The sequence below is a fragment of the Hemicordylus capensis genome, chromosome 1, assembly GCF_027244095.1.
Source record: "Hemicordylus capensis ecotype Gifberg chromosome 1, rHemCap1.1.pri, whole genome shotgun sequence".
In the NCBI taxonomy this organism is placed as follows: Eukaryota; Metazoa; Chordata; class Lepidosauria; order Squamata; family Cordylidae; genus Hemicordylus; species Hemicordylus capensis.
Genome location: NC_069657.1, coordinates 371911030 through 371933144, shown reverse-complemented (window position 1 = coordinate 371933144; position 22115 = coordinate 371911030). Strand labels below are relative to the sequence as shown.

The 22115-nt window shown below is 46.9% G+C and overlaps 1 long non-coding RNA gene across 1 annotated transcript; it reads right to left on the bottom strand.

The window, feature by feature from the left end:
* Positions 1-2203: 2203 nt before the first annotated feature.
* Positions 2204-7147, bottom strand: LOC128344817 (uncharacterized). The gene is made up of 2 exons (XR_008316070.1): positions 7066-7147; positions 2204-2635 (listed from the first exon to the last, which is right to left on the bottom strand). It is a non-coding gene; the product is annotated as an uncharacterized LOC128344817 (long non-coding RNA).
* Between the last annotated feature and the right edge of the window lie 14968 nt (positions 7148-22115).

Below are 22115 nucleotides of genomic sequence, written 5' to 3'. Positions count from 1 at the left end.
GGGAAGCAAACACCACTTAGCAAAGGGGCAGGCAGAGACTCTCTGAGGGCAGATGAGAGGAAGGAGGAGGGGCACAGCAAAGGGGAAAGTTTCTCTCACCCAGCCGTGGAGCGAGCCCGTGGCTTTCCTCCCCTTTCAGCCACTCACGAGAGCAGCAAGTCCGACTCCCAGGGGATCAGCTCCCTTCAGCTTCACCCCCTGATGCAATGACGAGAGGGTGCTGCCACTTCCTCCACGGGTTGGCCGCACGAAGCTTGGGAGGTTCCTGTCTGAGTCACTGAAACAGGGAAACTGTTCCAGGAACCACCCTTCCTCCCTCTCCAGTTCCTCCCTCATCCCGTCCCAGACCCTCGGCTTTCCCTCTTGAGGGCAGCCTGCTGAACAGCCCTCAGCTCCTCCTTCCCAGCCAGCAACCCACCTCTTCACCCCATAGGCCCAATGAGCTGAGGGCAGGAGTCCGCCCGCCAATAACAACATAGTGTAGTGAGTTGGGGACAGGTTGCCGGGGTTCAGACATGGCTCTGCAGCGCGGGGCACCTGGAGGCGGCGGCAGTGAGTGGCAACCACTGCCTGTGGCAGAACCAGCCGGCAGTAATGACAGTGGCGGCACCGAGGGGTTCCGTTGCTCACTGGAAGCAGTGCGTGGCAGGCAGGCACTGGCAGTGGCGCCCCCCTTGAGTGGCACCCAGGGCACGTGCCATGCCTGCCATGACCTAGATACACCTCTGACCTCGTTGCAAGTCTTATTCCACTGTACATTAATAAAGTGGCCCTATTTTACTCCAACTAAATGTGCCCTGTCTTCATTGGGGCTCAGGGTGCAGTCACCACGTATATCACTCTATCACTGAGTGATATAAACTATAAAGCACTCATCACTGTATGGAAGTGCTAATTGGAAGGGGAAATTGCATATTCCCAACAACATTCTATTGGGGAAAAGTAATTCCCTGCAATGGTAGCTTTGGTTGTCTATATAATTCCAGTATTTTTTGGTATGATCTTGAAGAACTACTAACAGCAATGCTAAAATAAACAATACTAACTTAAGAATATACCAGTCTTATATTACTGCAGTTTTGCCCTTGATTTCTTATGGTACATATCTTTCAGCACATGCTTCCATTTTTTCTCCACTGTTGGCTTGAATACCTATTAAATAAAACAGCACTCACATCCCTAGACAAGATGAAGGACACTAAGTATTTCTGAGATTCCTGCTGGTAAAACTGAAGAGAAACTGCTATACAAAGTCAATTAATTTAAACAGCATAGGAGGTTCATTCTTACTGTTAATTGTATTAATCTACAAAAGATTCGGGGATTAATGAGAAATGAGGGCCATAAATGAATTGGTGGCTCTCAAGGGAAGCTCTAATATGTATTATCCTTGAGTTCTATAATCTGTTCTAAACTCTTAACTTGTCGTAAGCATGTGCATTTACCTGAATGTAATCCTAATGGCTTCTTCTATTATTAGTTTTATGATTTGGTCCCAATAGCTAATCACATTCCAAGCTTCTCTTTTGAAGGCTTGATGAGAGAAAAGGGGAATAATTCTGAGGGCTCATTTATGTAATTGCCATGGAAGTTACACTAAAATATTATGGACATCAAACTCCGTTTCTTTGTTTAAAATGAAACTCTCATCTTGGGCTGAAATCTTGCTAAATTCCTTTACTCTGAATGGTCTGAAAGAGCCCTTTCTCATGAGCAGTGAGAAAGGGCAAGAGGACTCACAGGGAGGAAGCCTTAAAAAGCCACCTCCCTGCAGATGATCCAGTCCTTTCCTTTGGGCGGGCAGATTGTCCACCCAGACAATCATCGGCTGCTGCTGGCAGCTCTGAGGGTCAGGATGCTGGACACATCATTCCGCATTGCCCCGCCCCCTGGAGGTCCCATAATGCACCACACAAATTATCCCCCCTCCCCTCCCTGAAACTGGCCTGAAGCCCCGCAGTTTACATGCCCCAGCCGGTGCTGGCAGGTGATCAGTAAGATGAGATTAGGAGACAGCTCACTCTCCTAACCTCATTTTTGAGGGTGGCTCCATAGGCAGGCTTGCCACTGCGGTGGTGCCAGGATCGGGCCCTATCCTGGCAGTACACACACACACACACACACACACACACACACACACATGCAAAGCCAGGCTGGGCTTCCTTAGCGCAGTTTTACACACATGTCGGAATAGCTTCAATGAATGGTCTCAAAGTTAGACTTTAATGCAAAGTGAACTAAGTTGTGTTCAATTAAAAGGTTAGTGAATCAACATGAATCTTTCTTATAGGAATAATCAGATAATAACTTGCAGTATTTGATGTCTGATTGGATGGAGGAAGAGTGGCTTGAAGTCCTAGTTTGGAGTTCTGGACTGTTCCGCTGACTAACTAGCAAGCCATAGGAAATCATATAATATAGAGGCAACCCACTGTTATGCAACATTGTACAGATGTTGCCGAGGATCAAAAGCAGTCCAACATTCTGTCCTTGTTCCTTCGTGTGTTTCTTTTTGAAGTGCTCCTCTCCATATGTTTTCTTTGTGCCATGATATCTGTAAGCAGCACCCTTAAGAACCCAGTGCACTCCCCATGGGTGAGGGTACTCATGTTGAATATAAAAGTGAAAAAGAATCCTGAAATACATATAGATAAGCTTTAAAAGGCATAAAAGTACCTTGCAGGCAGTGTTAAAAGTGAAACCTTTAGATGTGTTCCTTTCATCTAAGCTCCCACTGGATGAACTGAAAAATGGGAATGGAAAAACCTTGCTCATTCATATCATGCAAATAGACACCTATTGTGTCTCATTATAGAGTGGCAAGCATTAATTTGGGGGGTGCTATGAAGTAATTGAGCTATATTACTGCTGGTGCTAATACTACAACAGTGAAGCTCTTCTCATGATCCGTGAGAGGAGCTTCTGTCGGGTCTGCAGGGAGAGCAGTCTTAGCCTGCTCTCCCTGAAGACAATCCTGCCCAGAGCCCTGGGTGGTCGGATCAGCTGCCCACACGATTGCAAGCAGGGGTGTTAGGGATCGGGGGCCGGCCGGACCCCAGAAGTTCCAGGATGCCCCGTGCGAGTGCACGGGACATCCTGGAGAGACCCCCGGGCCCGGCAGGCTGTTTGCAGCCTCCCGGTCAGGGGTCTACTCATATGTCACCATGTGCTGCGGCGACACATGAGCAACAAATTTATCTTATTTAAGGGGAAGGTGTTTTAGGCAGGCTAGCTTCCTTGGGAGCACTGGGCTCGCCTGCGAGCCCGGTGTTTACACAGGAACATAGGAAGCTGCCATATTCTGAGTCAGATCATCGGTCTATCTAGCTCAGTATTGTCTTCACAGACTGACAGCGGCTTCGCCAAGGTTGCAGGCAGGAATGCATTTATTTATTTATTGTTAAATTTATACACTGCCTTTCATTAAAACAATCCCAAGGAGGTTTACAGTAAAAATCTCTCAGCCCTATCTTGGAGAAGCCAGGGAGGGAACTTGAAACCTTTTGTTCTTCCCAGAGTGGCTCCATCCCCTGAGGGGAATATCTTGCAGTGCTCACATATGGAGCCGTTTCTCACAATCGGTGAGACTCGGTTTGGGGCGGTGACCAGGGAGGGAGCCCTGGGAGGCTGGATTGGCTGTCCACATGATTGCTGGCTCCGTGACAGAGCTGGCGGGGGCTGGGGGGAGCGGGGGCCAGTTGGCCCCCGCAAGCTCCAGCAGGGCTTGCTGGCAAGCTTTTCACCTCCCCTCTGGGGGTCTCCTCATGCGTAGGTGTGGCACGAAGCCGTGCTGCGGCTACTCACGATCTAGAAAACCAGGTTTGCGGAGCGCTCGTGGAGGGCAGGGGTTCTTGAGCGGGTTACCCGGTGGTTCTTACGATCTGCAAAAATCGGGCTAGGCTCTCATACCCCGATTTTTGCAGAGCGTGAGAATAGCCCCATGGTCTCCTATTCAAATGCAACCAGGGCAGACCCTGCTTAGCTAAGGGGACAAGTCATGCTTGCTACCACAAGACCAGCTCTCCTCTCACTCTCCTCTTGTTCTCACAATCAACAGAAAGTGCGCTAAGCTCCCTTAGCCTACTTTCTGTTGATCGTGGAAATAGCCTCAGTGATTACTAGAGAAAGGCACTGCTCCTCCATCTGTGACTAGGACTAATGTTACTTAGGGAGGCTGTTCTCACAAGCTGCAGGAGCGGGCTAAGGCAGCCAAGGCAAGCCACTGCCGCAGCAGCAGCAGCAAACCCGCTTGCAGAGCCCTCCTGCAAAATGAGGTTAAGAGAGCAAGTGCTCTCTTAACCTCATTTTCTTGGTTGTCTGTGTGCCCCGGCTGTTTGCAGCCATGGCTGGGAGACTACAGGGTCCCCGGCTGGCATCAGGGGAATCCTCACAATACACCACACACTCGCGCAGCGCATTACAGAGGTTTTGGGTGGTGGGGCACTGCTTCCTATCCCCCAATGCTTCTCACTGCCAGCAGCTACCAGCAATCGTGTGGACGGGCAATTCGCCCAAAAAGAGGAGAGGGATCATCTGTGGGGAGGTAAGTGCTAGCAGCCTTCCTCCCTGGTTTCCCTCAAGCCAGGGGGGTAGCTTGGGAAGAGGGTTCCTCTGTTTTCCCCTCTCCTCAAATGCCCCTCAGAGTGAGGGAGATAATGAAGAAAATAGGAAGCGGTGGAGCTGAGGGCCCCTCAGAAGCTGGGGGGCCCAGGTCCTTTGAACCTATCCACTCAATTATAGCTACACCCCTGCCTTGAGCCCTTTCTCACCAATCATGAGGAAGGACTCAGGGCCGCCCTACCCAGTCTAGGAATCAATAGACAATAGTTGTAACAGAGCAGAATGTAGCATGACAGAGCATTCTTGCCTGTAGTGTGCACACTCATCAGCTTTCTCCATCACCCGGTTTGAACTGGCGAGGGGAATAAATAAATGGCTTGCTCAGACATGTCATTTGAACAAAAGAATCAGGTGTTGCAATTCATGTAAATCCAATGATTGCGCACACAGACAGCACACTGACAGCAGTGAATGCATTGACAGGAGTGTGCTCCCTGCTTAGCATGCTTAGACTCCAAGAGATTTTGGAGAAGGCATACAGGTGGACAGTGTCAGTTGGGTAATGTGTAACATGGCTGGTGAAAGTACTTAATCTACTTAAAGATTATGCATAGTACCCAGATACTGAGCCAGGTCTCACAATCAGGGAGAACCAGTTCTTGAGAGTGCACAGGGAGAGCAGGCTAAGCCCGCTCTCCCTGCACATGAAGAGGGACAGAGCTCTGGGCGGCCAGATCGGCCACCCACACAATTGCTGGCTCTGTGACGGAGCCGGCGGGGGCTGTGGAGCTCAGGGTGGCACAGACCCCGGAAGCTCCAGTATGCCCTGCACGAGCACGCAGGGCATACTGAGGAGACCCCCGGAGCCGGGAGGTGTCTTTTCGCCTCCCCTCCAGGGGTCTACTCATGAGTAGCCGTGGCACGGAGCTGCGCCGCAGCTACTCACGATCAGGAAGCCCGGGTCTGCAGAGCACTTGCTCTGCAAACCCGGGCTTTGGGGAGGGCTACCAAAGCAGGTTAGTTGCTTGTAAGCCACCGGGCTCACCTGCAAGCCCAGTGGTTTACACGATCAGCAAAAATCAGGCTAGGCTCTCCTAGACCAATTTTTGCTGATCGTGAGAATAACCCCAATGTGTGAAATGTGTATGGAGACAGAAGGGCTATTCTCATGATTGGGAAAAATCGGGCTAGGAAAGCCTAGCCCGATTTTTCCCGATCGTAAGAACCACTGGGCTTGGCTGCGAGCCTGGTGGTTCTCGAGCGGGTAACCCGCTTTGGTAGCCCTCCTCTTAGCCCGGGTTTGCAGAGCAAGCACTCTGCAAACCCGGGCTATCTGGTCGTGAGTAGCCGCAGTGCAGCTCTGCGCCATGGCTACTCACAAGGAGACCTCTGGAAGGGAGGTGAAAAGCCACCTCCCAGCTCTGGGGGTCTCGCCAGCATGCCCTCTGCACTCGCGCAGGGCATGCTGGAGCTTGCTGGCCCGCTCTCCCCCCAGCCCCTACCAGCTCCGTCAAAGAGCCAGCAATCATGTGGGCGGCTAATTCAGCCGCCCAGGGCTCCCTCCCTGCTCGTGTGCACACTCCTCTCCCTGCTCTCCCCACACACTCGAAGAAACCCAGTCTCACTGATCGTGAGACCTGGTGTACAGATTTCCAACCAACCAACTCACAGTCGCAATCATCCACTAGTGATTATCCATATTGACTGGATGATGTGCAGAATCAATGTCAATGTGCAGAATCACCAGCATGCTTCACAATTACTAAGTAACCCGTTCATCCACCCCAACACCGTAGGAAGAAATGCCTCTGGCATCTTCAACCTTCTTAAAATTGATAGAGGCTACTCTCACAACCACAGGAAATAGGTCTAAGGGAGCCCAGCCCACTTTCCTGCGGTGGTGGGAACTGCTGGGAGCCAAGTGGCTCCCGGCGGTTAGCCCACTTAAGTTCCCCTCCTTAAATGAGGTTAGTGGAGCAAGCGCTCTGCTAACCCCATTTTACAGATTGTGTGCCACCACTATGAGGCTCTGTGCTGCGGCAGCACACAAGTAGACCCCCAACCAGGAAGCTACAAGCAGCCTCCCAGCCCCAGGGGTCTCCCCAGAATGCTCCACGAACTCACACGGGGCTTCCTGGGACTTCCAGGGGCCAGCTGGCCCCTGATCCCCACTGCTCCTACTGACTCCATGACAGAACCAGTAGTTGTGCGGGGGGCTGGATTGGCTGCCCATTGGGCTCTGTACAGGCCGCCTTACCAGGGTCTGTGTAGAGAGTGGACTTAGCCCGCTCTTTCTGCAGAAGAGCAGAGAGCCATCTCCGGGCGACCGGATTGGCTGCCCAGGGACGGCTCCCTGCTCGTCTGCAGGAAGAGCGGGCTACAGGCGCGTAACAACGATAGGGCAGGGGGAGACAGTTGTCTGGGGGCCCCACTGCCTGGAGGGGCACCCCAGAGGCACCTCATGTGACTCCCCATTGCCCCCTGCCCAGCCCCATAGCCTCTCACCCACTTGCCCTCTTCGCCGGCTCTCCAGCTTGTTCTCCTGGCCGGCAATCGAGGCAGCAGACAAGCTGCAAAGAGCTCCTTTTCTCCCGCCTCTCAGCTGATCGGCGGGTGGGCGGGGCTTCCACGGAGGCCTCCGTGTAGGCCGCAGTGAAGCCTGAACTCCAGTAGGGCCTAAGCCAGCCAGGAAGGAGGAGGCAGCCAGAGTGGCCACCACTGGTCTCTGCAGCAGAAGACCGCCTGCTGCCAGGTAGAGTGTGAACTCCTTTTTGTGGTTACCTTCCCACCCCCCCACCCGGATATATAGGGATCTGCTTGCCATAGGGCTTTGATATGGGGGGGGAGGGACTGAGAAGTCTCTGAATATTTATTTTTAAACAGCTTGGAAAATTTGCTGGCTTAAAAAAAACTATCTAAAAAGTCCTATAAGTGGCTTGTTTCATGGCAGAAAATTGCAAAAACTTCTGGAAGAAACAGTATTATATTTATTTTATTCATTCATTTATAAATGCACTTATGTTCAAGATGTTTTGTAACCCAGAAGGTCTGAGTGAGAACTGTGAAGCATGTCTTCTGCTTTTATTTTATTTTATTTTTCTTGTGTGTGAACTGCTCCCCAATAACTTGCAGGGACTTCAGGGTAAATCTGGCCAACATGTGAATGCAGCACCTCTATTCCAGAGGAGATGTGTCTTAAAGGGCTTTAAAAGCCTCCTGTGAAAAACCTCCTGGAATCAAACTTGACTGAATTTGTTCAGAATTCTGAGAAAACAAACATAGGTTCACCCTGCATGGTTGAAAGGCTCCTTGGCTAATCTGCAGCGAGGGGCCCATTTTAATCATTCATCTTTTTAGTGTGTTCTAGGCATTAAAAGTAAAACAAATGTATAGTACTCAATGTATATCACTATATATTGTGACGTGTGTGTGTGTATTCAGTGAAATGTATTTCCAGGCAGCATACTTATTTTGGAATATCAGACTTAAATCCTTGGGGGCCTGCGGTGTGTGGAGGCCCTGGACTTTGAGTGGGGGGCCCCCATTTTAAAATCTTGTCTCTGGGCCCACTCCAACCTTGCTACGCCCCTGGCGGGCTAAACCCACTCTCCACACAGAGCCCGGTAAGGCTCTCCACACTGCTCATGTGGAGAACCTCTATGTCTATAATCTAATGTTGTTGGGCTTTTTTAAAAAAAATGCAAGGTGATCGGTGATATAATACAAATCAGCAGAGTGACATATGTTTAAAACATGGGGCTTAAATCTGTGTTTTGCTTAACTGACAATAATTTATTTTGCACTTGTTAAAACATATAAATACTGTACACATAGAAACATTGTCCCATACCTCTGAAAAGAAGATAGTAAAGTCCACAAGTCTTTTAAATGTTAGCTGCAACTTAATTAGAGTAAGTCAACTACACCTCTCTCCCTCCAGTGTGAGCATATTTGTTATAAGATAATTCCCTGTAGCCCATAGAAACGTAAGAAGTGGGTTTATACCAAGTCAAAACATTTTATTTGTTTGTTTGTTTGTTAGTTACATTTATATCCCGCTCTTCTTCCAAGGATCCCAGAGTTGTGTACTACATACTTGAGTTTCTCATGGCTCAGCATTCTCTACAATGATTGACAGCAATTCTCCAAAGTTTCAGGCAGGAGTTTTTCCCGGCCCTACCTTGAGATGCCAGGGATTGAACCTCGTGTCTTCTCCATATAAAACAGATGCTTTGCCACTGAGGTACAGCCCCATCCCTTAAGGGGCTTATCTTATAGCAGACAGTGCTCACATATTGTCATCCATCCAAATGCAAACCAAGGTGAGCCCTGCTTAGCAAAGGGGACAACTCGTGCTCACTCCCACATGACTGGCTTATCTTGAATGGGCAAGTCCACCCTAACTCCAAGCATCAGAACAGTAGTACAGCTGATCACACTTCCCACATTGACAGTTCCAAGGAGACATTTTAAGCATAATCAGCTTCAAGTCAACAAGTTCTGAGGTAAACAAAGTCACCAGGCCCTAGAAGGTGGCTCCCCCTTGGGTCAGAACTGTGAGTCTGGTTATCATAAGTCTCTCTTTTTTTTACCACTCTGATGCCTTTGGGTGCTCATCTGCCTTTCTTTTCCTGCCAACCAGCCAACCAACTCACACTGAACTTTCCAGATGTGTCCTATGTTCACAATTAAGAGATCAATCCAAATAGGGCCAATCAGGAACCCCAACTACCCAACAGAACAGATTAGAAAATAGTTCCCTTTCTGCTGCTAATTTGGAAATGAGAACCAAACATTTCCTTTTTGGACTACTGACTAATCCTGCCCTATCAAAGGTCAAGTGGATGAGTGGGATGTCACCACCTTAGCAAATGTGGTTTGCGAGAGGCATCACTGACTTAAATCACTGCAGTAATGATCATTTCCAGCTGTCTGGGGTGCACAAGCAATCACCAAATCCAGATTGTCACTAAGTCTCGATCCTTCTACAGAATGCCCCACGCCCTTGCACAAAGTTGGCTGGGAAGTGTAATCAGATTAAGAACATAATCAAAACTCAGAAGCAATCTCCACTGACTAAGGATTCTGAGAATTGGTACAGGGAAGTAAAAACAATGGAAACGGTGCATGCACATTGGAGAGGGAAGGCAGCAGTAAGCAGCAACCATTCACTGTACATGTCAGAGACCAAGTGATAGAAGACAGCATTGAAATACCTTGGAACCAATGGTGCACACGTGCGCACACACACACACCATGCCACCTTCTCAAAGCCCCACAGGTGTGATCATGAAACAGTTGAAACCCAAAAGGGTGTGATCAACACAACATTCAGCATGTGTGCAACACATGAACAGGTGCAAATGCACCTGTTCAGCTCAGGGATGTGCAAACGTGGTTCTCCAGCTCTTTTTTGACTACAACTCCCAGCATCCTGAGCCAAAAGTTAATGTGGCTGGGGAAGATGGGAGTTGTAGTTCAACAACGAGAGCCAGGTTTGCCCACCCCTGGCATAAGAACAGCCCTGCTGGATCAGGCACAAGGCCCAACCAGTCCAGCATCCTGTTTCACACAATGGCCACCAGATGCCTCTGGGGAGCCCACAGGCAAAAGGCATGTGTGTGTGTGTCCTCTCTCCTGCTGTTGCTCTCCTGCAACTGGTATTGAGAGGCATCATGCCTCTGAGGCTGCAGATGGCCCACAGCCACCAGACTAGTAGCCCTTGATAGACCTGTTCTCCATGAAGCTGTCTAAGCCCCTTTTAAAGCCATCCAAGCTAGTGGCCACCACCACATCCCATGGCAAAGAATTCCATAGATTAATTATGCACTGTGTGAAAAAGTACTTCCTCTTGTCGGTCCTAAATTTCTCAACCTTCAGTTTCATGGGGTGACCCCTGGTTCTAATGTTGTGTGTGTGAGAGAGAAATTTCTCTCTGTCCACCCTTTCCACTCCATGCATAGTTTTATATACCTTGATCATGTCTCCCCTTAGTCGCCTCTTTTCCAAGGTAAAGAGCCCAGATGCTATAGCCTAGCCTCATAAGGAATGTGCTCCAAGTCCCTGATCATGTTTTCCAGTTCTACAATATCCTTCTTAAGATATGGTGACCAAAGCTGTACACAGTACTTCAGATGTGGCCGCACCACTATGCCACACCATGTGGCATAGCTCCATCCTGTGTTATTTTTCTTAGTCATGCTGGAGTAGGACAGAATGTTGGGACTGGCATATATGACAAGCAAAAATGTATTTCATTAGGCCAGGTGATATGTAAGTGGGGGGCAAGCTTGTTTATCAGAAGAAATACCAGGAGAACCCCCTGCAGAAGTCTTCTCAGTGAGTCTTCATGCAATGTCAGGCATGAAGGACAGGTGTTGCTCCCATTGCAAAGGTCAGTGTACTTTGTTTTCCTTCATGGAAGTAGTAATGGGGTGAACTCCCCTAATCAAGCTTAGAATTGAGCTCAGAACACTTTAGACCAGTTCCAAGCTAAATTGGACTCCATTGCACTCCCAGTGATGTCATCAGGAGTATGACAGGGTCTGATCCCTCCCCTAACCCTCCAGTAACCTTTCAAGCCTCTCCCTTCTTCCCTCCTACTCACCTACCTGTCTATTTGCCTGACTCCTTTCCAATGGTGAGAGAGGACCATTGCCTTCAAGCCCAGCATGTTGGTTCCTGGAGGAATCTGGACCACTGTGAGAAGCAGGATGCTGGACTAGACGGACCAGCAAGACTCTTCTCTTTCCAAAGCTTCTCCCATTTCCACACACCCATGCCCCTGCTTACCTGACTTCCTGGTCTGGCAGCATGTGATTCTCTTATATTTAGCAGGGGAAGCTCAACTGGCCCTATCCAACTCCAGCACATCCCTCTAAGCGGCTGTGTCCACCTTGTGTTTCTTTTTAGATTCTGAGCCCTTTGAGGACAGGAACCATCTTATTGATTTATAATTTATTTTTCAATGTAAACGGCTATGAGAACTTTGGTTGAAAAGTGATAAAGAAATAATGTTAATACCTGTCCCCTGTCAGTAGTGGCATTAACTATATGTTACAGTGTTGATGCCTGACTTGCAACCATAGCAGCATACTAGGGACCAGAGGGGAAGTAGGAAGAGAACCCTCTCTCCCATCCTCCTTTCCATCCTCCTTTCCAAAGCCATAGCAACAAGGAAGGCTAGTGGGTAGATGGAAATGGGGAGGGGGTTGGGAGGCAGGCAAGGGGAGAGGCAAACCTTGAGTTCTTTCAAACTGGAGAAGAATTTTGGAAACCATAAATCTTGCTTAGTAATTAAGGCAAGTTTTCTGAGCCACAAAGTCCAGAAATATAAAACTTTGCAACATCACTGTGTGATGACATATCACCATGACTGTGTGATGTATGAGGAGTGAATGGCAATAGTTGACTTATCTGGGAGAAAGTAAGGGGTGCACTTGAAGACAACATTAGCGGTGGTGCCAAACCTGCTTCTTTTATATTGCAATTCCCAAAACTGAGAAGCTGCATTCACCCCACCTCTATCTCCATACTTACATCTGAGTCATAGTAGAGAGTGGAATGGAATATTGTGAACTGAGCATTCTGATTGCCCCCATACCCCAAAGAAGACAGGACACACATGTATGGGTTGAACTAGGGCCACACTTTATTAACTGAACAATTTTGGGGGAAATGTAGTGAGATAAACATAAACAAGAGTGCAGGCAACTCCAACCCCTAACAGGGGCATTCAGCCACCTATTGAGTGCTGTCAGCCCCCACTGACTGTTGGGCAAAACAACCGGGCCAGGAGGAGACCATCAGCTTCAGCTGCCTGGCCTACTTCCCGCCACACAGTTTCCTGAGCCAAGGAGGTGGCCGCCCAGATCATACCCCCCTCGAGCCACACAGCTCTGAATGGATGAGCCAAAAGACCACCTAAAAGCAGTCCATTCCCAGTCTTCCCAGGCCACAAAACCCTGAGGGGCTGTACCATAGAATCACACTTCACCCAACAAAGGTGCCTCCAGTTGGACACTGATAGATACCTTCTCTCACCCTGCCCACGCTCACCTGCTAGTGAGTGTGGGCAGTGAGTGCAGACTTCCTAACCAAGCACTCCCACCCCTAGAATTCCCTCATATCATCTCAGTTTGGCAAAAAAACCCACCAACCCAGGCCAATCTGGTTAGAAGCAAAAAATTCCTACCCAGTCCCCAGAGCAACCAGCTAATGTCTCACTGAAACATGGGAGGGTGGGAGCCAAGATCTGTCAAGTTCTGAGTGGGGAGGGGACACGCCAGAAGCAACTGCCATGGCACTCCCCTCCCTGATTGGCTGTGCATATCCCCTCCCAGATGCAGAAGGCAAGATGCCAGACAGGAGGACAGCTGCCCTGCCTCCCCACAGGCTTCAGGCAAACCCCACCCCATGCAACAGCTTTCAGCGTTGGGTGGAACAGCATTACTCTTGGTGAGATAGGTGGCTCCTCTCCCCGATCCACTTCTTCTGCTGTGTGATGTTGATTTAGTTGTGTTGGTTTTGTGTGCATATGTGTATGTGTATTTGTACATGCACATGTGTGTACATGGGTGTATATATCAGTTTGCAAACTGATCATTTGAATGCCACGGCATATTAAATTCATGTAGTCTAAGAGAGGTAGATCATTTAGGTGTGGGCAGTAAGGAATCTGGGGATTTTATCAGTTCTTCATTGTTACTTGTAACTACTGAAAAACTCAATAAAATCTAAATATAATAGAAAACTAGGGCCTAAGGGTTTAGCAGACTTTCTTGTAATGATTAATCTCTCACATGGCAGAGACCATGCAATTTATTTGCCATGAGAGTTCAAGGCTAAGGAACCATTTTGCTGTGTTCTTCTGATAGCTTGTAAATAGATGACCTAATTGCTTGATGCTTATCAGCAAAAAATCTTTATAATATTAGCAACAACGCATCTCAGCATCCATCTTCCTGGTTTCTAACATCATTTTAATTTTTGTGTTGGATTGGCCATGATTAAATCTCAGGTAGTAATTTAAAAGTAAATGAGCTTGGGTATTAGCTTCAGTACATTTTTTTAAGCATACTGTGCAGTGTTAATCTTCTTTATTATCTCTAGTTCCTTTCACTTTACTTTTGGGCAATATTTAGGCCATTGCATGGAAGCAAATCTTGCAATGTGATTATCTCCGTATTGAAATGCTGTCTATTGTACTGGCTTGTTTGATGTTTTTTCCCCCCTTGTACCTTTATGTTTGTGATGGCTTTGGGGTAAAAATAATCATTATATGTCACCCATATTATTTCTTTTTAATCTCTTGAAGATTAAATATGTTTATTTAAAAGCCCTTTTGATAGTGTCTTCACAAGCTCAGCTATTTTGTAGAAAGAAAGAAAGAAAAAACCCTGGAAATAATGAATTGGGAACATGCAATTTTCAATAAGGCCATTTACACACAACTCCTGTGATGCTAGCTAACAAAATATAACTGGAGATATGTAAGCAGTTTGACACACATACCACAAGAATAAGAAAAAAATATTGTAATTGCATGTAGGTTTTGAAGCACTTAAAAATATGCAGTCAGCAAAAGAGCAGTTCAGTTAATGAACCATATTCTTCAGGGACTGAATGACTCCGGGGAATGATAATGGGATATAGAATAGTCTTTCTTCTTGAGGTCACCTGTGCACAGCTAAAGAAGATGGGTTGTGTAGTGACTGAATTTTGCTTCTACTTGAAAACTGCTTCCTGTCTCTCATAACAGAATATGCAGAACTCAGTCAAGCTACTAAATGAATGTGGGCAGAAATGAACAGTGCTGGAGTATTGACAAAAATATTAATTGGAATGATCCACTTGAATTATGGGCCCTCACATAAGGAATCCTGGTAGGACTCACTGGAACCTTTGAGTCCATTTTTAAAAAAACTAAAGAAAGGTTTTCCATTTTACCTTGCCCATATGTGCACATGCTTAAGCAGCACAATGTACTTGTATCACTAACAAGAGGAATTGTTGGCTGGGGATATGGGGGGCATGCAAAAACCTTTTTCCTCCTAACATACTGTCACATTGCCTGCTTGTATGCCTATTAGTGGGGGATGAGGGAAAACAAGACCCAATTCAGCCCTAAGAATCCTCTGTCCTTGGACAGTGCATCTGTGGTGTAAGTGGAATATGCCCATAAGGGAGATGACTGTTTTTTGTTAAGTCAGACCATGAGTCCATCTGATAAAATGGCTCTTCTAGTTCCAGTAAGGCCTTGTCAATCTTCTTACCCACTGCTAAGAACTGAATTCAACACCTTCTACATACCGGACATACAACACCTTCTACAAACCGGACCGGGTCTCAGTGAGACCCTGTTTCTTCCTGTGCGCGGGGAGAGTGGACTAAGCTCGCTCTCCCCACACACGAGCAGGCAGAGAGCCCTGGGCGGCCAGATCGGCTGCCCACACGATTGCTGGTTCTGTGACAGAGCCGGTGGGGGCTGGGGAGCTCAGGGGCCATGCAACCTCCAGAAGCCCCAGTATGCCCTGTGCGAGCACGCAGGGCATACTGGGGAGACCCCCGGAGCCGGGAGGTGACTTTTCACCTCTCCTCCGGGGGTCTACTCATGAGTAGCTGTGGCACGGAGGCACGCCACGGCTACTCACAACCAGATAGCACGGGTTTGCAGAGTGCTTGCTCCGCAAACCCGGGCTATGGGGAGGGCTACAGGAGCAGGTTACCCGCTCGAGAACCACCGGGCTCACAGCCGAGCCTGGTGGTTCTCACGATTAGCAAAAATCAGGCTAGGCTCTCCTAGCCCGCTTTTTGCTAATTGTGTGAATAGCCCCACCATGTGCTGGTTGCTGCTCCTGCAAAATGATGGTGTACCAGCAAAACAAACATTTTAAATACTTCACTAAAGTTAGAATACTAGTATGACATTGGGAGTTCCATTGGCACATAAGAGGACATAAGAATTGGTATCATTGAGATGACAAGTTGCTTGCTTGAGGAAGCTTCCCATTCCTAGTCAACAGCAAACTTTGAAATCTTTCCAGTCACATCCCTGACTTTGAGCTCCTTGAGCATATGAGAACTAGGGGTGTGTACAACCGGTTCAAATCTAACCCAGTTCAATTTGAACCATCCCGGCTTGACTGGTCTGAGTTTGAACAGGATCAGCCACCAAAAAAGGGGGCCGGTCCAAATTCGAGCAGATCCAGGCCCAGTTCAGATTGAACTACTCTGGCCTGGTTTGGCCCGGTTAAAGGGGCTCTGCTTTTAAAGGGGAACCTGATGATAGCTTTTGTGATAATATGATCACTTTTGGCATGTTCTTGTTTATGGTATTGCTGATGTTCTAAAACAATAGGTACAGAATATGGATTTCCTAAGCTCATAATACCTTTATGTATTCTTGTGAGAAGAGCTTCCTTGCCCTACATTTTTTACTGTGCCCAAAATGCAAAACAAGATTATTATATGCAATTATTGTTACACTAGCACAGTCAGTATTCTTCAGACCAGGTGCTCAAAGCCAGCAGCCTCTGTTGGTACATGTTCAGAAGTCAATTACTTTAACTCCTTACTCCCCTTAACCTTGATGATTGCTGCAATTGACTAGAACTTAAAGTGAGAACGTGGTTTATAGAACAATACCTTCGCTCTTGAGCAATCAATTGGCCTGGGAATTTCCAAGTTTGAAAATGTCAGGTACACCCCAAGGGCATGCAGCATGTGAATGTGACCTTTAAAGCAATTCACAAGTCTGACCATTAGAAGTGGAGGTGGGGGAAACTTGTTAGAAAAAATGTTCACTTCCTGGGATCTGGTTCTCCATGCACCCATAGAGGACTAGGAGAAAACTGCAAAAGCTGAACTATGGCATTTCCTCCTCCAGAGCTACCTTCAGCTGCCGTTGCATTATAATTGCTATGCAACACTGTGAGAATGTGCATTCATTCTGGAAAGGAAGTGCAGTGCATGCACAAAACATTACAAGCCAGTTTAGAACCTTCAAAATAAAACAAGTTACAAGGCATAAAGGATTTTCAGTTTAGAGTCTCTGGTGAAGCTCTCTTGAACTGGGCTGAAGAAGAACTTTGTGGGTTTGTAGAAGCCAGAATTAAATATGATGTGCGGCTTAAAATCCCCTAAATTTTCAGATCAGTCAAATGGAGAAGAATCGCTGGTTTCCCTCCCTACATCTCTGCTAGCACTCGCTATCCTCTGAAACCACCCCTGTCAGCCAGCCATCCCCTAAAACACATTTTCCCTCCTTTCCTGTCCTGTCTGTTAAGTGGCAGGGGTGACATACCACTGTTGTTCTTGATGCCCGCAGCACTACAGGTAAGTAAAAGAAAGAAGGAATCGTGTGTTTGGGGAAAGTGGGAGTAACAGGTTTTGGGGACAGTGAGAAGCAGTAAGGATAGAAGGAAGGCATCTCCCGCTTTCTTTCGAAGAAGTAGAACTTCTGAGTTGATCTGAGTCAGGCTTGGGGAAGCTTGCCCATCCCTACTCCAGTTACACTCACAATGGCCAACCTGATTAAGTCAAGAGGTGTTTATCCATCATTAATCCACCCTCCTGTTATCCAACCACAATAAGGCTGTTCTCATTACCCTAAACAGAGTTGGAGGAGTGCCCAGACAGTAAAGGAGAGCAAGGTGCACTCCCAATTGGCAGCTGTGATAACACAAAAAATCAAAGTAGGAGGAGGGGAGAGTGATGGTGTGGGAGGCGGGAGCTGGGTAGGATGAAGTTTCATCCAAGATTGGTAACATGCTGGGGACATCTGGGTTGGGCCCACCCATCCTACCTAGCTCCCACCTCCCACACCATCACTCTCCCCTCCTCCTAACTTGCTGATCAGGAATGCATCTGGCTCTCCTAATCTGGCTGGGTGCTCTTCTGACCCTGTTTAGGGTTATACTCTAAAAGAGGAAAGCAACCCTCTTCCCCCCCCAGATTTTGGGCTGGTTTATGCATGAAGTGAGCCAACTAATAGCACAGTGAGGAAATGACTTGACTAGCAAGCCAGAGGTTGCCAGTTCGAATCCCCACTGCTTTGTTTCCCAGACTATGGGGAACACCTATATTGGGCAGCAGCGATATAGGAAGATGCTGAAAGGCATCATCTCACACTGTCTAGGAGATGGCAATGGTAAACCCCTCCTGTATTCTACCAAAGACAACCACAGGGCTCTGTGGTCACCAGGAGTCAACACTGACACAACAGCACACTTTACCTTTACACATTAAGCAGGTGGAGATGGGAATTATGTTGTAAATTAGGTTTATTTCTTTTTTAGTGTAAACTGCTTTGAGAACTTCTTGCCTCAGATATACTGACTAAACTACTCAGCACAAGTCCCAAGAGGAGGAGGAGGAGGAGGAGGAGGAGGAGGAGGAGGAGGAGAAGAAGAAGAAGAAGAAGAAGAAGAAGAAGAAGAAGAAGTCCTGAGTTGACAGAAGAACTGCAGCACTGCAGATGAGAGATAATGAAGCTATTCCCACAATCAGTAGAAAGTGGGCTAAGGAAGCCTAGTCCGCTTTCTACTGATCGTGGGAACCACCAGGCTCACAGGCGGTGGTTCCAAGGCAGCTAGTCTGCCTAATTCCCCCTCACCTTAAACGAGGTTAACGGAGCGAGTGCTCCATTAACCTCAGTTTTTTGCTCATGTGCTGCCGTGGCATGCAGCAACACCAGGGGCAGAGCCACCATTGGGCCAATGGGTTCAAAGAACCCAGGCCGTGCCCAATCGGGGCTGTGCCTCATGGCCCCAACACGCCCCCCCGCCCCGCATCTGATGTCAAACGCGGGGGTGCAGGTTTAGATCCTGAGTGGGGGCCGTGCGGCCCCTTCGGGAGCTAAACTAAGGCTGGCGCCGCGTTCGCAGTGGAGCCAGAAGCGACTCTTCCCTGCTAGCAGTGCGAGCCTTCGTTTAGCTCCTGAAGGGGTTGCACAGCCCCTTAGGGAGTTAAACTCCAACTCCCGAATGGAGCCTCATGGCTTTGTTCGCGCGTCAGACCACGCCCCCCGCTTCTGATGTTAGACATGGGGGTGGGGTCAGCGGGTCCACTGCTGCAGCCCCACACAGGCCGCCGGTGGTCAGGTTCCACCAGTGAGCAGCACACAAGTAGAGCCCTGACCAGGAGACTGCAGCCAGCCTCCTGACCTCGGGGGTCTTTCCAGAATGCCCCATGCGCTCATGCGGGGCATCCTGGAACTTCTGGGGGCTGGGTGGCCCCTGTTCCCCGCAGCCCCCATCAGCTCCGTGACAGAGCCAGTAGTCATGTGGGCAGCAGATCCGGCCACCCAAAGCTTGGAGGCTGTTTGTGTGTGGGGAGAGCAGGCTAAGCCCACTCTCCCCCCACAAACCCTCCTGGTGCTTCTCACGTGTCATGTGAAGTGCCTCAATGGCTGATATACTGACTAAACTACTCAGCACGTCCCATTGAAATTAATAGGAAGAGTTAGTCATGACCAACTTGTCTTATTAGTTTCAACGGGACTTCCTTTTTTAAATGTCCCCCTGAGTAAAACAAAAACAAAAGCCTTCCTGCAAGTTAAAAAACAAAACAAAACCGGTAGAGAGAGAGATTGTGTTGGGCTAGGATCTTTCTCTCCTATGTGCTAGGTTTTCAAATAATATTCAAGGAGTGTTTACGTGGAAGAGCATTTCAAATGGTACCCCTGCACAGACACATGTAGCCTGCAGTGGTACTATTCACTCTAAGATGTGAGAATTCTACCCTTTCATTCTGCTATATGCATAGACTGGACCTCAGCATGCAGAGATTGTATCTTTGTCAGGAATTGGAAAGGTTTATCCCTTCTTGGGCTTTGTTGCTGGTGAGTAGTGAGGGGCAGTAAAATCTACACTAGATGTTTTAGCAGTCCTTGGGGGAGAGTATTACATCCTGTGGTTGGTGTGGGTATAATAGAGAGAGGGGAGACAGAGAGGGACAGCTGCTGAGGAGCAAAGGTTTGGGATGCATATAGTAAGGGTGGGTTTTCTTTTTCTGAATTACAGTGTCCCCCTTTTTACAAGGCTCTTCTTTCTCATGGTCCTCTCACAACATTCAAATGTTCCTGTCTGGCTGGCATAAAATCGCCAATTATCATGTGACATTCACCCTCCAGTGAAAAACCAAAGCCAAGTGCTCCTTGACTTATTGGTGCTGTCGCCCCTTGTAAAGTAGTAAATTGTTTCAGAGACAAGATGATAAGGAAGTGCACCTAAGACAGAAGAAGCAGCAACCAAGTGAAAAGGTCGGCATTTTTATCTTGCTTTACTGCCTTAAAGTGCAATACTATACATATACGTGCATGTAGACGCTCACATGTTAAGAATACATTTTTTATAATGTCCTACTAGCCCAAATGATGATTTGCATCTCAGTTCCATTGAAATGTCACTCTGCCTTATGGCACATCGTTGTCATGGAAGAGAACAAATTGAGAGGTTTTTATTTTACATACAGTATATGAATCCCAGTTGATATTAAAATCTCCTTTAATGAGATTGCAGTCTACATAATTTGAAAGTGAGTAGGGCATGTGTATATTTTTTTGATTGGCTAATGTTGTCAACTCTCTTCCTGACAGAGGTTTTTGGATCTTTATTGAATGAATGTCAGGGGGGAAATTCATCAGGTGCAACATTTCCTGACAATGCAATCAGTGGGACAAGCAGCACACCCATTGTTTCTCTATGTTTATAATGCCAAAGGAATAGGAGTTTTGGTCAGGAACATTGAACCTGTTGGATTTTTTCAGGTCATGAACACTCCCTGTCCTGTTAAATATACAAGAGCCTCTGCTAGAGATGGACCTGGCAATACCATACAGCATAGAGGGAATTGCAGCCAAATTGACTGATACGAATATGACAAATATTTATATACCACTTTTCAACAAAATTTCCCAAAGTGTTTTACATAGATATGAATGAATGAATAAATAAATAAATACAATGGAACCCTGTCCCCAAAGGGCCCACAATCTAAAAAGAAACAAAAGGTAAACACCAGCAACAGCCGCTGAAAGAATGCTGTGCTGGGGATGGAGAGGGCCAGTTGCTCTCCCTCTGCTAAATAAAGAAAATCATCTTTTTAAAAAGGTGCCTCTCTTTGTTCAATTAGAAGGGGTGATGCCAAATGATCGAAAGGAAAACCACTCTTTCCAAGAACTACCAGGACTTTGCCTTCTGGCAAAGTGTGGATAGGAAAGTGGAGTGACGTACCTTATTTCCTTCTTCCTACAGCTGCTAGAGTGCCAATGCTGGCCCATCAAGTGAGAGAGCTTTTAAAGGAAATGAAGATAGAAGCTGGGGGGGGTTGGGGAGAGAAAGCAAGGAGGAAAGAGATGGGGTCAGTGGAAGAAGGTTTAGCAGGTGTATCAGAACATAAGCCAAGCTATTTGGAAAACCTTTGGGAAAACAGAAGAGCTTTTTTTTTCTGAACCAGACCAGTGAAAGGCTTTGGGAAGCAACCTCTCACTAAGTTTAATACTTTCAAGCAGGACTCATGGAAGCGTGGACCCTGGTGACTTGGCTGCATCTGTAAGGGAGCTGTAAGGGGGCCTTCTGAAAAGCACATGGCCCCATTTACTATTTGCAAGTTAACTAGAAATAGCAGGATTTTGTATACATTTTCTAGATTATGACCAGTTGGTTGTGAGCAGATTCAACAGAGTCAATGGGATTACTTTAGGTCTGCCAAATTTTTTTGTTTTGTTTTAACTAGCCCTGCTCCTGTGCCTTTAAATTTATCTATCTATCTATCTATCTATCTATCTATCTATCTATTTATTTACATTTTATATCCCGCTCTTCCTCCAAGGAGCCCAGAGTGGTGTGCTACATACTTAGGTTTCTCCTCACAACAACCCTGTGAAGTTAACAGCAGCCCAAGCAGAAATTTTGTTGGCAGATCTTTTTTTAGCATGGCAAGAAAGCATGACGCAAAAAGATTCAGCTGCTTGAGTTATTTTATTTCATTATTTATTTATCATATTTATATGTCACCTGATATTTGTATCTCTAGGCAGTGTACATAATCCAAAATGCAATATAAAACAGAATTTAAACTATTAAAACAATTTCACATAATGATTTAACAGTTTAAAATTAATTTTAATTAAAAGCCTGAGAAAACAGGTATGTCTTGAGGGTCTCTTTAAAAGCAATCAGAGATGGAGAAACTCTTATTTTGACGACCATACTTTCTGTATGTGAGACTACCATTAAAGGCATAGGAGCAGGAGCAGTAAAAAGAGGGCAATCCTTGATTTAAAGGGAATTTTTTAAAAAAAATCATATTTGTATTCAAAGTGCAAGCACTATTTTTAAATATTTTTTTAGCCTATTCTATTCTTGAAGACTGAGTCTGGATAACAACATTTATAAGCAACCAATCATCCACAAACCACATTTTATTATTCAAACCCCAGCTCTTTAACAACTATATAGAAAGGTTATGCTTATTCTGGCATGAATAAATCAATCATACATCACTTCCAGAAATCTGTAATTTCCTAACTGTAAGAGTTGTTCAACAGTGGA